General features: G+C 39.7%; 1 long non-coding RNA gene across 1 annotated transcript in view; it reads right to left on the bottom strand.

Moving 5' to 3' along the window:
- Nucleotides 1–14,132, bottom strand: part of LOC132393695 (uncharacterized) — a 64,706-nt gene that overhangs the window by 28,205 nt on the left and 22,369 nt on the right. The gene's annotated exons all lie outside the window — the stretch shown is intronic.

The raw sequence follows: 14,132 nt of genomic DNA, 5'->3' as shown, positions 1-14,132 counted from the left end.
TCAGGAGAATTCTTAATGTTCAACTTACAGATGCATTTGTGCATGATTCTTTTGCTACTTCAGCATCGGCAAACACCAACATAATTCAAAAGACCTAACTTTCTGTTTGCCAGTTACGTACAGTTCAATTTGGCTGTGCTGTTGGTGAAAAGAACCAAAATTAAAGCATGCCAATAATGAATGAATATGAGCAAAATTGGAAACCTGGTCTATTAAGTGTAGCTTATAAAATGATACCAGGGATATATGTGGAACAAACTACAGCAGAAAGCAGTTAACAGGAAAGAAAACAAGTTTCAGTAGAAGATTGATGTGCTGCAAGTTGAAGTGACAGCTTATTTAAAATCACTTAGAAGCTTTGCACTTTTCACCAAGCTCTTCTCAGAGACTCCAATCCAGGATCAAAACAGCTTTTGAAAAGATGAGAGATGTGCAATAAAAGTAAAAGCAGGGCTGTGGTCAGAAACAATCAAGGAGTGTGGTGTTTATATTTGTAGGCTATTGTAAAGAATGTGATTCATTTGTGTTTATATATGTATTGATATTTATTTTAGAGTGCCTATTTCAATGTTGTTTTCTTGGAAAGTGTACTCTCCCCAGTGTTTTGAATTGGTGATTTAAGCCTTCTGAAGGCTCCACAGAACCCTTTCACACATATGCTCCTGAATCCAAAAGCACTGTTGCAAGGTCAAACCACAGTCAATATCGACACAAAGCAAATTAAATAAGCAAGCTTTACAAATGCTGAAACACAGATCAGCTCAATCATATCGGCTTTTGAATTTTGTTTCATATTATCTCCTTCCTTTTCGAGGGATTTTGTTTGAATTTTGATGGGCTGCCCAATTAATTCAGTAATGTTTGAAATGGGAAATGTTTGCTGTTTCAGTCAAGGCACAGGTTCACTCATGAGATGGGATAAAATCCATTTGATTTTTTGAAATGAAGTGAGAAAGGTATGAAAAGTTCCTTTTCCTTTCCTTTCTTTTATGCACTATTCTCTGTCTATTGAATTTGTTGAATCAAAATTGATTTCAAGTTCTGTTTCTTTGGTGCAGACTGCTAGTTTAGAATTCCCATCATCAATCTTTTCATTCTCGACCAGCTCTCTGTGTTGGTTCATGCAGTTCTGTATTATTTTTTGTTACACCAATATAGGTAGCATTGTGGTCTTTCTGCAAGATTAAATATATAGACCTTTGTATTTCACTGATCTGATGAATCTTTGATTACATGTGGATGTTGTGAGACTTTATATTTCTGTTGCGTTATTCTATAAAAAAATGTTCAGTTGTGTATTTTTTACAGGTTTCAGAATCCACCATCATTGAAATGAGTGCATGAACCTTAGAGGTCATGTTACTTTTAATGCCCCTTCTTTTTGTGAGAGTTGTTTTAGTGAGAGAGTGAGAATAGGATGTTTTGCTAACAAGACATTGTTTACATTGTTTACCATTCAGTTTTGGTCTGTATGATACTTACGATTTCCTCTTGCCTGAATTTGCCACTTGACAGGTTAGTGCTCAAATTGGATCACTGTGGGCAGGCTAAGAAGGGTCCCTGTGGCCTTTTGCAATGCAGAAATGGTGTTTGCCATTTGGCACACAATGAAATGTTGAAGAATGACTGTGACCAAAGAGAGAACAAAGCAATTAGGATACAACACTAGATATTCCAAAGGAAGATGGCCAAAAGAGGATAGATGTACAGTATCCACCATGTTAAAGGTAATACTTTGCTTTCCTTATTTTCCTTCCAGTTCTTCCTGCAGCATTTGGCATTGCTCTGTCTGAAAATGACCTTTTCTTATACACCACACAAAAAGGACCTTTAACACAATGCTCATGCTCAAATGCATTTTTCTGTCCAGGGTGTTAAAAAAGTCAAATGGCACCACACTTACACTTTTTAGATGGTCTTCAGAGAAAATCCAGAGTAATATCTTTGAATGTTAGTAAAACCAAGATAAAGTGGCAGAGGAAAGATCTCTCATAGCCCAAGTAGCAATGAAAATGATGTGATGAGTATTCTTTATGAGGAATGCTTGAAAAGATTTTAATGTCATGTACACTCCCAAACAGCTGGTCGCCAACCACCAGTTGTGAGCTGCAGCTGGATTGCTGCCAGCTGTTGCTATTATTAAACGAGAGTTTGATGCTTTCTAAATTTGCTGAGGGCTACAGAAATTGACATGATAGGCGGTGAGGGACTTGTCATGACTTCAAAGCTCCTAAATAATCAGTCATTGCCAGACAGAGATGTGTAAATAAGGATACCTCCTGCAATATAGCAAGATGCTGTTGTTTTATAAGTATACATGGGAGCTAGCTCACATATAAACATCCCACAATTAACTAATAAGTAAGAGACCAAATGAAGAGATGCATTACCCACTGAGGTTCTTACATGCACTAAAACCTGATAAATGATTAGTTGAAATCCCAGAAGAGTTGTGTCAACAGCAATTTTTGCTGTTTATCCAAGTTTTCCATTGTGCTAGTTGTGCAAAATAATTGGGAGGATGCTTTATTATGTTTATCAACTTGTGGCAGGAATCTTTGCTTGGGCATCAGGAGTATTCAGTACCTTATTTTTAATAGCATCATGGGGATATTGCTATCCAACTAAAATATCCTCAATGCAATATATTATCCTCCACAAATTCATCCCTTTGTCATTGTTTTGAATAGTTGTCTGCTGAGGTTATCTGCCTAATTCTATTAAGCAAATTATGCTACCATCCAAGATATCAAAGAAAACATTAATGTTTCTAATGCAGATGAAGGGTCCCAACTCAGAATTTCGACTAATCCATTTCCCTCTGTGGATGCTGCCTGACCTGCTGAGTTCCTCCAGCAATTTGATTTTTACTCCAGGTTCCAAGCATCTACAGTCTCTTGTGTTTCCATTAATACTTCTTATTTGTTGTCTTTAGTGAAAAGTTACAATTTCAAGTCCTGAATTTCACTTATTGAACATAAACTACTGTAGTCAGAAATTATATTCAGTGAACCCTATAAGTACTCTTCCATATTACCTTTAATGAAAAAGTCCTAGAATAACTGACTTGTCCTCAAAGCTTTACTCTGGCATTATACTAAAAGTCATTCTACATGTTCACTTCAATACATATGCTGTATTTGTTTATTTTAAGCAAGGGAAAAGCTAATTTGAATGCTGCACATCAGATGTGGTCTTCATGAAACCAAACCAACTTCCAGAAAATATGCTTTCAACTTATTGTACCATTTCCATGCATTTCATAATTCATTTGTTTTTGCATGTAACTTGTTAATTTACAGATGACACAAAGCTAAGTGATACAATATAATTTGAAGACACAGGCCAGAAACTATCGTATCAGCTAATTAGACATGTGAATGGGGTAAGTGATGTTGGATGAAAATTAATTCAGACATGTTTTTAATATATTTTATAAAAAGACAAGATTGTTCCTGTACCATCCCTCATTAAGGTTTCAAACAATGTTTCCCATTATCAAATGAAGGCTCTGAAGGGTGTAATTACATATTTTACCCTAGCTTTTTCAAAGATATCAATGACCTTTGTTGCCTTTGAATTGTGCAGTACGTGACTTGAGTCAAATTGGAAAATGCCAATTTCTACAATGTGAAGCTCTTTTAGATCCATGGATGAAAATTGGCTAATACTAAAGCCTTATCCTTGGAAAAATAGGCACATGGGCACAGGGCTAGGCTATTTAGTTCTTCAAGTCTGTTTTGTCAGTCAATGAGATCACAGCTGATCAGTGACCTAAATCCAAATACCTGGCCTTTCCCTATATCCCTTAATATTTTTCATCAACAAAAATCTATGCCTCAGCTTTAAAATGAAGAGTTGACCCAGCGTAATTTTTGTTTGCAGAGAGAGTTCTATCACCCTCTGCTTGTAGAAGTGAATGTTATCAGTGACATCATTCAATTGATTTGAACACATATATAAATAACAGTAAGTCCAAATACCTTGTGAGCTGATCCAACGTGTATAAGCTATATGAGTAGCCATCTTTATTAGTATTAATAGTATTATCAGGAGACCTGCATACTGGGTGGTGTTATTCCAAAGAGCTGAAATACTCTGAGCTTACCATATTTCTTTCCTCCCCTTAACTTGATAAATGCTTACAGCATTCAAAATAAAAGATCAAAAAATGATTAACAATTGAATTATCATGCCAACAAGTGTAGATCCAGGAGCTGGATGGTTTGGTTTGTTAATCATCATAGCTCCATGTGAATATTTTGTCTAGCCACCAATTTTGTTCACTGACAGCTTTCCCTCTCAGTGCTGATGATACAGCTCAGCTTCTGCTGGAACACCAGAAGTAGGTGGTGGCCTCTCACTTTGATGTTTGCCCTCTGCTAAATTGAGCTTAGTCAAAGGTGAGGAAAACTCTGATTTCAGTGCTTAGACATTTACATATGCATTTGGCTCAGCATTGTGATGTGCAATATATTAGGTTGTCATGTGACCTTTTGGCATGTTACTGTCATTCAGACAAGCCACTGTGAAGCTGATCCAAAGCAATAAATGTATGTCCCAAGCACCAAATATTTCACGTAAAGTCGAGGTCACCTGCTTCATAGCGGGAGCATGAATTCTGTCGTCATATTGTTCTTTATGGTTCACTTGCCTGAAACAGATGGTCTGGTTTCACCTATTCCATATGCATTCAGACATATCTCTTCATCAGTAATTCCAACAGGTATCTCTCTCGTTATATGTGGTGTATTTCAGTGGTGCAATAGGACATGCACAACATTTGTCTCAATTTCACCTACTGGCATTTTGCTCACTCCATCTTTCTCATTGGAACTGCTGTTTGCACTGAACTAGATGATGTGGAGTTCAGGATCAGAAATTGTAACTTGAAATAGGAAGTATTAATGGAAACACAAGAAACTGTAGATGCCTGGAACCTGGATCAAATATCAAATTGCTGGAGGAACTCAGCAAGTCAGGCAGCATCCCCAGAGGGAAATGGCTAGTGACTGGATGGTGTGGAGCCACGCTCACATCTTTGATTCCAATCCTGATGAGAATCTGGCACATTGAACGGTTGCGAAGTTGTTCCCATTGTCCACCACAAATAACTCTGGAAAATCATACAGAGAAAAAAATCTTTCTCAACTCTAAAAGGGTCACACATATGCGATAGCTATACCCACAGGAAATTCTTCACTCTTCATTCTTCACAGAGTATGTGCATCTACTGCAGTTGTAACCATTTTCTCCACAAATGAAGCTACAAATTCCAGACATGTTCCTGACAGTTATTTTTTCTGCCTGGACCACTGCATGAGAGGAGATGTTTGTAGATTCTTCTGATGTTCTAGACATGCTGATATTCTTTTGCAAATTGTCTATTCAAAGACTCCAGAACAAACCCATAGTGCCTTAGCTGGTGGAAGATGTACTTCTCTGTATTCCATGAGGATAAACTATCTTCATTTTGGGATAATCTTTCCAATTGCTGAAAGAACCTTGTCATTCTGGCTGCTTAGATCGTAGCTTTTTCATATAATTGATTAACGTTTTGTCTTGTCAATGACGTACTGTTTGTGTATTCCACCAATGACAGAATCTCGCCCAGTATTGGTGTTTCACATGGCAGTGCACTAACTAGTAGCTGAGACATTGCTTTCAAATTGTATTATCCACACGTGGACTTCAGAGGATGTCATATGTTGGACAGATTTAGATAGATTGATACTTTATTGATCTCAAAAGGAATTACGGAGTCCCAGTAGCATTACAAGTGCACACAGATCTATATATATATTTGAAGTGAAGTAGAAAGAATAAAAAATAAGTTGCCACCAACAGCCTAACAGAAGGGGGTCACCACTTTCCCGACTACAGGTTGACTCATTATAGAGCTTAATGGCCGAGGGTAAGAATGAAGAATGACCTCATACATCACTCTTTGGAGCAGTGCAGTTGTCTTAGTCCATTACTAAAAATGTTCCTCTGTTCAGCCAAGGTGGCATGCAGAGGGTGAGAAACATTGTCCAGAATTGCCAGGATTTTCCATTGGGTCCTTTGTTCTACCACAGTCTCTTATGTGTCCAGTTTGACCACCATAACAGTGCCAGCCTTTCTAATCAGTTTATTCAGCCTGTTGGCATCACCCGTGTTGATGCCATTGCCCCAGCACACCATCACATTGAAAATTTTACTGACAATAACAGACTGGTAGAACCAGTGAAGGAGAGGCCTGCATGCTCCAAAGGACCTCAGTCTCTTCAGGAAGTAGAGGTGACTTGCTATACACAGCCTCTTTAATGTCTTTCTCTGCATTCTAGCTGAGTCTATTAGAGGTATTCATTTGGGTTCATCAGAAATATCCTGCAGAGGCTTGTGGTTCATAAAAATCAGTAAGTTCTGACCAGACAAGCATTTGTGGAGATTCATCACTCTATAAACACTAGTTTATTCTCTGGTTTTAAATAAAATTGACCTACCTTGATGCCAAACTAGTCACTCATCTCCATGCTCCATATGGTGCAACAAAACAATAACAGCAATGACCTTGCTGGCTCAGCAACCATGAGTACAACAGCAATTTTGATTCATAAATCTGCTTTTAGTGTTTTTATCCAGTGCAAAGAAGGGCTTGAAACTCCACAAATATTGGACAAAGGTATTGAACATACAAAGATAAAGTTCCAAAACAGGTCCAATGTATGCAATCTGAGTTACTTCATTATCATTATAATAAGAATTGAGCAGCACTTTGGACATTAGATATGCTATTTCAATTACTATAATTAATGTTTGTTCAAAAGTATAAATAAGTTCCAATGCCCTGACATGACCTCAATTCCTAATTTAGTTTCTCATCTTCTTAGTTTCAATTTAATTTTTCTTAACTCCTTAGTTTATTTCTGTTAATTAACTTTTTTTGGTTTAACCAATGCCAACTCTTGATACTGATCATTTAATACAGGTTCTAAATTCAAGATGGAATTCGAGGCATGGTATCTAAAGCAATGGTCCAATTCCGTGAGTACAAAGTGTATGTAAAAGCCAGGAATATTTTTTTAACCTGACATTGAGTCCCCCCCAAAGTGGCAGCAATGTGTCATCACCAACAGAAAGGAGTCAAAGATCATTAAGGATCAGTTCTTAACAAATAAATTGATAATTGGTTTATTATGGCCACATGTGCCAAGGTACAGTATAAAAGGATCATTAAAGAGTTTTATAACAGTAGATAGAAATTGACCAAGAGCCTGGCGATACTGTCAAAGTGTGTGCTTGTAAGACTGGACAGGCTCTTTCTGTCACAGTAGTTCTTGGCACTGACTCAACTTAGGTATGGCAGAAGGCAGCAGGCAGCCTCAGTCATAGGAAATGCTGACAATGACTCAACCCCAGGAGTGGAGGGTGGTAGATTCCTCCATGAGGAGACAGAAACATGTTAGACTTGGAGATACCAACAGAGCCTCCAACAAACGACTGAATGACACTGTGAGACAAATCATTCTCTCCAACACAGTGACTCTGCTAAGGCATTAAATGAGATTCCTATTTAAATAATCATAGAATGCAAGAAAAGACACATCAGTCCCAATTAACTTAACAAGATTAAACCAAAAGCACAAGGGTTTAATAGCTCTAGATAAGGCCATGATTAGTAAATACAGGGTTCAAGAAACCTAGAAGCTCAATGCTCTATGGAAAGCCTCAGGGCCCACAGGGCTCCAGACAGATACATGTTCTTAAGCTTTGGTATTGTCTTCCCAATGGGAGGGATTAATAAAGAAAATGACCAAGGTATACTGGTTGCTTTCCGAGACAGAAACCTCCATTCCTCTTTTCCCCGCTCTGATCTTTTACCTCTTTTCAGCTCCCTATCACTTCCATCTGGTTCCCCTCCTCCTTCCCTTTCACTTCCACCTCCCTATCACTTCCATCTGGTTCCGCTCCTCCTTCCTTTTCACCTATTGTCCACTTTCCTCTCCAGTCAGATTCCTTCTTCTCCAGCCCTTGACCTTTTTCACCCACCTGGCTTCACCTCTCACCTTCCAACTGGCTTCCTTCCTCTCTCCCACCTTTTTTATTCTGGCATCTTCCCCCTTCCTTCTCAGTCCTGAAGAAGGGTTTTGGCCTGAAACATCAACTGTTTATTCATTTCCATAGATGCCACCTGACCTTCTAAGTTCTTCCAGTATTTTGCATGAGTTACAATGGAGGGAAGGGTAGGTTTCATGATGGACCTGACAATATCCACAATACTCTGCAGTTCCTTGCAATTATACACACAACACTTGAAATAACAAGTTATGATGAATCTAGATAGGATAGTTTTCAGGGTACATACTCCGAAGTTGTGAAAATTGGTGAGGATCATCAAATGTCTGTAGAATTCTGAGGAAGTAGAGATGGTGTGCTTTCTTAGTCACTGTTGGACCAAGATAAGCTATTGATTATGTTTACATGTAGGATCTTGATGATCTCATCCATCACCACATCAGCACCAAAAGATGTGCAGGACTTTTTTGTTTTACTAGCTTGGAGCAAGAGGCTGTTGTCTTAAACCTATATCGCTAGGCTCGCTATCTCCTTCTTCTATTCCATCTCATCATTGTTTGAGATTCAGCCCACAACAGTGTTGTCCTCTGCAAATATATAAGTGGTTAGAACAGATTCTGGCCACATAGTTGTAGTGTAAAGGGAGCAGAGGACACTGATATGAAGGATAGTTGGGGAGGAGATGTAAGAGTCATAAAATCATAGAACACTACAGCACAGAAAAATGCCCTTTGGTCCATTCAGTTTATGCTGAACCATTAATCTGCATAGTCCCATTGAACTGCACTTGAACCAGAGCCTTCCACCCCACTCATCCACATACCTATCTAAATTTCTCTTAAATATTGAAATTGGCCCTGCATTCACCAGTTGCACTAGCAGCTCATTCCACACTCTGATCTCCCTATGTGTGAAGAAGTTCCCCCTCATCTGCCCCTTAAACATTTCACTTTTCACCTTTAACCCATGACCTTAAGCTGTAGCCTCACCCAACATTAGTAGGAAAACCCTGCTTGCATTTACCTTCATAGTGTTTTATATTTCTATCAAATATCTCCTCAATCTTCCATGTTCTAGTAAACAAAGTCCTAACCTATTTAATCTATCCCTATAGCTCAGGTCTACAAGTCTCAGCAACATCCTTGTAGATTTTCTCTGCAGTTTTTCCAGTCTTATTTACATCCATCTTGTAGGTAGGTGACCAAAATTGCACACAATACTCCAGATTGGCCTCACCAATGTCTTATACAATTTCAACATAACATTCAACTCCTGGACTCAATACATTGCTTAATGAAGACCAAGGTGTCAAAAGCTTTCTTTACGACCCCATCTACCTGCAATGCCACTTTTAAAGAATTATGGACCTGTATGTTAGTTCCAGATCCCTTTGTTCTACCACATTCCTTAGTGCCCTGGCTGGTCTTCCCAAAGTGCAGCAACTCACAGTTGTCTGCATTAAAATTTCATTTACCATTTTCAGCCCATTTTTTCCGGCTGGTCCAGATCCCACTGCAAGTCTTTACAGTTTTCCCTGCTATCCATTACACCCCCAATCTTGGTGTCATCTGCAAGTGTGCAGATCCAGTTTACCACATTATTATGCAAATCATTGATGTAGGTGACAAACAACAATGAGCCCAGTACTGAAGCCTGCAGCACACCATTAGTCACAGGCCTCCCGTCAGAGGCAACCACCTACAACCACTTATTCCATAAAGCCAATGTTTAATGCAATTTACTACTTCACCTTGAACGCCAAGTGACTGAACCTTCTTCACCAATCTTGTTGCTACTTATTCTTACTGATTGTGGTGAACTACATATACCTGTCTGGACACGTCCCCTGCTGACTGCTCCTGTGGCTCCTCCCACAGACCCCTGTATAAAGGCGATCGAGGCCTGAACCCGGCCTCTCAGTCTCCAGGATGTAGTATGGTGGTCACTCACTGCTTGTTCCTTCTTCCAGTCAATAAAAGCAGATATTTCGCCTTTACATCTCAGAGTGAGTTATTGATGATGCATCAATTTTATTGACTGGAAGAAGGAACAAGCAGTGAGTAACCACCATACTACATTCTGGAGACTGAGAGGCCGGGCTCAGGCCTCGATCACCTTTATACAGGGGTCTGTGGGAGGAGCCACAGGAGCAGTCAGCAGGGGGCGTGTCCAGACAAGTATATGTAGTTCACCACACTGATCACAATCTATTGGTCAGGAAATCAACAACTGAGTTACAGAGGAGAGTGCTGAATCTTAGATCTAAGATATTGGAGATGAGTTTGTTGGAATTAGAGTTTTCAGGGTGGAACTATAGTCAATAAATAGGAGTCTGGTATTGGAGACTTTGTTATCTGGATGCTCCAGAGAGGAGTGTAGAGGCAGGGAGATGGTATCTGCCTTGGACCATGTTTGGGCAAATTACAGATGGTCACGATTGTCTGAGAGGCTGAAGATGATGGATGCTATGATCATTTTCTAAGCGAACTTCATGATACCCAAAAACTACTAAAATAAGTTAAAAAGACAAAATTGTACAAAGACTTCTAATGGGATTAGAAAGTCAATAAGCACGGGATGAAAGAAAACATTAGTCAGGAAAGCCGTATGTTATACAGCCAGGAAAAACAAATTAGCTTCACCTTCTTCAGAAGAAAATTTAAAAAATATATAAATATATACCAGGTCCCAACATAATTTTGTTGGCATTTTTGTTGGAGTTGGCATTTCTTCCAATGCCTAAATTCAAACGATATGTTTGGGTAACATTACCTTGCATTGAGTATCACCTGTGACCACTCTAAAGCACTTTATTTTCCACTGATATTGAATCACCCAATGGAAGGGACAAAAGTAGACCTTTATCCATATCACAACATTAGAGGAGGCCGTGGACTGACATGAGGGCATGCTCAGGTTGGAGAAACACCATCTGGGTAGCCTCCAACCTGATGGCATGAACATTAATTTCTTGAACTTCTGCTATTGTTCCATCCCCTTCAGCGTTCCCCATTCCCTTTTCCCTCTCTCACCTTATCTACTTATAATCCATCACCTCTCTCTGGTGTTGCTTCCCCTTCTCTTTCTTCCATGGCTTTCTGTTCTCTCCTCTCAGACTCCCCCTTATCCAGCCCTGTAGCTCTTTCACCATTCAACCTCCCAGCTCTTTGCTTCACTTCTCCCCAGCTCCCAGTTTCACCAGTCACCTCCTGTTTCTTCCGCCTCCCCTCCCCACCTTTTAACTCAGAACTCATCTTTTTTCCTCTAGTCCTGCCGAAGGGTCTCGGCCCAAAATATCAACTATACTCTTTTCCTAAATGCTGCCTGACCTGCTCAGTTCCTCCAGCATTTAGAATGTTATTTCTTGCTGAATTAACAATATCATCTTGAATGAATGAAGCTTGTTAGTAGTACTCAGCTTTAAGTTCATCGTTTCTTAACTGTATCTGTTTTTGGACCCCAGGTCTGCTTGATCTTTCTCTGATCACATTCAATAAAGATGTTTCTGAGGGCAAAAATTTTCTGCTGAGATGCCTTCTGTGCACTTTGTGCCATCAAGGGTCAAAAATCTTCATCATCATGTCACTTCAGGAAATCAGGATTCCATACTCATGGATATATTTGAAGCTTTGTCATGTTTGCAGCCTGTGAATTTATGTGGGTGGAATTTTCATTTTGAATGACTTCTCCAAAGTATTCATTTTGCAGAGCTCTGTGTAACCCTAAGGTGAGGAACAGGAGTTGCTCACATAATGAAAGCTGCAGTACATCATGACTGCTTATTCCTTGAACTTCTACAAGCTGTTTTGGGAAGTTTTCACTGACAGTTATTGGTCTTTGGAATTAAGGATGATGTGTTCTTCACTGGTTTAATGCTGCTGTGTCTAATGAGCCAATGTGGGAGCCACAAGGGGGGCAGGAGAGAGCTAGGTGGTTTACAAAGTGGTGTGGCATAATTCAGACCACCATGTGCTCCCAGCGTATGGCCTCGAGTTCCTTAATACCATGTTGAATGTTCCTTCTCCACCTTAAATAGTCAACAGCCACAAGTTCCCAGGAGTCATTGAGGATTTAGTTTCTTCTGGAGGCTTCAAACACAACCTGAATCTTTTCATCGGGTTGTCTCTTAATTTCCTTTCATGCAGGGGCCTGGTGTCAGGCATGCAAATGCTTACAGCCTTGCGAGTGCACCTGGAAAGCTCTTTACATTCTCCTCACAACGCATAATCCCATCTAGATTCATATCATTGGCATACCTAGGACTGATTGTGAATAGGTTGTGAAGCGTTGAGACACAAACTGTGCTCTCGGCAGTACCCCACTAGTTACCACTTGCTACTCCTGCCACCTGTCCCCCCTTTTATTCCTAAATTGTAAATTAATTTTCAATCCATGCCAATGTAATAATTGCAGTTCAAAGCAGGTAGTCTATATATTTGTGGTTATGTCAGCAACTCAATAAATCCTTAAAGAAAGTGATTGAGTTTATCCATATTTTAACATTAAAACAAACAAATTATATCCCAAAATGAATCTTCAATGTTTGTGCGTTACAAGCCTGATCGAATTTTTTTGAGAATGTGACTAAACACTTTAATGAAGGTAGAGCAGTAGATTCAGTACATAAGGAATTCCGCAAGGCAAGTGACAAGATACACTATGCAAGGCTTATTGAGAAAGTAAGGAGGCATGGGATCCAAGGGGACCTTGTTTTGTGGATCCAGAACTGGCTTGCCCACAGAAGGCAAAGAATGGTTGGAAACAGGTCATATTCTGCATAGAGGTCGGTTAACAGTGATGTGCCACAGGGATATGTTCTGGGTCCCCTAATCTTTGTGATTTTTATAAATGACCTGGATGAGGAAGTGGACTGATGGGTTAGTAAATTTTCTGATGACACAAAGGTTGAAGGTGTTGTGGATAGTGTGGAAAGCTGTCAGAAGTTACAGTGGGACATGGATTGGATGCAAAACTGGGCTGCGAAGTGGCAGATGGAGTTCAACCCAGATAAATGTAAGGTGGTTCATTTTGGTAGTTGAAATATGATGACAGACTATAGTATTAATGGTAAGACTCTTGGCAGTGTGGAAGATCAGAGGGATCTTGAGATTCAAGTCCATAGGACACTCAAAGCAGCTGCGCAGGTTGACTCTATGGTTAAGAAGGCATATGGTGTATTGGCCTTCATCAATCATGGAATTGAATTTAGGAGCCGAGAGGTAATGTTGCAGCTATATAGGACCCTGGTCAGACCCCAGTTGGAGTACTGTGCTCAGTTCTGGTCATCTCACTACAGGAAGGATGTGGAAAGCAAACAAAGGGTGCAGAGGAGATTTACAAGGATGTTGACTAGATTGGGGAGCATGCCTTATGAGAACAGGTTGAATGAACCCAGCCTTTTTTCCTTGAAGTGCCAGAGGATGAGAGGAGACCTGATAGATGCATATAAGTTGATGAAAAGCATTGATCATGTGGGTAGTCAAAGGCTTTTTTTCCCAGGGCTGAAATGGATAGCAAAAGAGGGCACAGTTTTCAGATGCTTGGAAATAGGTACAGAGGAGATGTCAGGGGTAAGTTTTTTTAATTCAGAGAGTGGTGAGTACATGGAATGGGCTCCTGGACAGGTACATTGAGCTCAGAAAAGTAGCGGGCTATGGGCAACCCTAGGTAATTTCTAAGGTAAGGACATGTTCAGCATAGCTTTGAGGGTCGAAGGGCCTATATTGTGCTATATTTCTATATTTCAAATAGATAGACCATGATTTTCATTGACAACCCTTGTTTTACTGTTTCTCTTCTGGAGATCAAGGAGTATAAAAACAAGCAAATAATTCCTTTCAGTTTCAATGATTTTTGATTTGCAATATTACTTATTCAGACTTGCATACAAAATAGTAGTTTTGCAAATACTGGAATGCATAGCTACCCACATGCAACAGACATATGTGCTGTTAAACCAATACATCTGCTGCTACTGAAAGATCAATTAATAAGAGCATCCTCCCAGTCCTCAGCTTCTACTTGCTGCTTTGGATGCAAACACAATTGCCTCCAACCGCAGAGAGATACGTGCA

The sequence above is a fragment of the Hypanus sabinus genome, chromosome 5 (assembly GCF_030144855.1).
Source record: "Hypanus sabinus isolate sHypSab1 chromosome 5, sHypSab1.hap1, whole genome shotgun sequence".
In the NCBI taxonomy this organism is placed as follows: domain Eukaryota; kingdom Metazoa; phylum Chordata; class Chondrichthyes; order Myliobatiformes; family Dasyatidae; genus Hypanus; species Hypanus sabinus.
The sequence above is the reverse complement of the archived record's forward strand: the minus strand, read 5'-3'. Positions and strand labels throughout refer to the sequence as shown.